Consider the following 1,453-nt stretch of genomic DNA (forward strand, 5'->3'; position numbering starts at 1 on the left):
TCAGAATGCCTCTAGACATATCCCTGGAAAAGCAAAGGCCACCATTATTACCATAAACTCACTGCCTTCGCTCCTGTGTGCTTCGACAATTTTGGTGTCCCGTTATTCCTGGCTTGTTTCCTGATGTGACTTCCTTATGAATCAGAGTCTCATGCAGCTGTATCAAACTGGCAGAGCCTGTCACATGTCCACAAGCTAGCGGAAGAGGTGATTAGAAATATAGAGTTTCAATTTGGGAAAACGAGATATACAATGAAGGGGCAATGGAAACGCATATTGAATGCTTGATAGCTTTTAAATAGTTGTTAGTGAGAGATTTGCACTAAGATTAATATCTAATTCATAATGATACAACAGCAAAAAATTATAAAGAGCTTACTTTGTACATTTTTTTCCTGAGCCCTGAATTTTTTTTTCTTAAAGTTCATTTATTTACTTTGAGAGAGACATAGAGTGCGAGCGGGGAAGGGGCAGAGAGAGAGGGAAAATCTCAAGAAGACTCTGCACTGTCAGTGCAGAACGCCAGGGAGGGCTGGAACTCATGAGACTGTGAGATCATGACCCTGAGCCAAAATCAAGAGTCAAACACTCAACTGACTGAGCCACCAGGTGCCCTGCATTCTGCATATTAATTCATTTTATCATTATATCTCCCCTGTGTGATTGATACTATTATTTATCCTATTTTATGGATGAGGAAACTGAAGCACTGAGATGTTAAAATCATGCCCAAGGTCACAGTGATTGCATATAATGAGATTTAGATGCAGGTAGTGTTTCAGGAGTCCAAATTCTTACTCTTAATCAATATACACATGATCTTTCACATATAAACAATGTCAGCAAATCAATATGGAATAGGCAAAAGAAAAATGAGTAGAATATATGAATAGGAAAATCACAGAAGATAAAGTAATGGTTAATAAAATTGGATTATTAGCACTGTAGAGAAAACTATGGTATAATTATTTATATTCTTTGGGCCCAATATTCAAAAATTACCTAAATGAATTACATTTATCTTAAAGAACTTCGCTATATATCATTTGCTCAAAGTTCATTCACTGATTCTTTAAATACATAGCTCATATCCCCTTCAAGCTTCCCCATACTACCGACTATCAGAATAGTTACAGTCCTTAGTTGTAATTGTTTAGTTTTTAGGTGTTAGCATCATGAGAATATGTGCCTTGTTTGGCATACCCTCAGTAGTGTTCTTAGAATTTTTCAGAGTAGTCACTTGATAAAAATTGTTAAATATTGTTAAATGTAATAAAATGTCTTCTATTGACTCTTAAGAATTATTTAAAAAATGCTAGGCATCCTTTCTCTTCAGAAATTTCTAATACATGCTTTAAAAAAGTAAAATAACATACTTTCTCCATAATAGAACATGTTCTACTCTCCTTAGAGTTTTACTCCTGTAACATACATTAGCATATTTATTAAACCA

This window comes from Felis catus, chromosome B1 (assembly GCF_018350175.1).
Source record: "Felis catus isolate Fca126 chromosome B1, F.catus_Fca126_mat1.0, whole genome shotgun sequence".
Classification (NCBI taxonomy): domain Eukaryota; kingdom Metazoa; phylum Chordata; class Mammalia; order Carnivora; family Felidae; genus Felis; species Felis catus.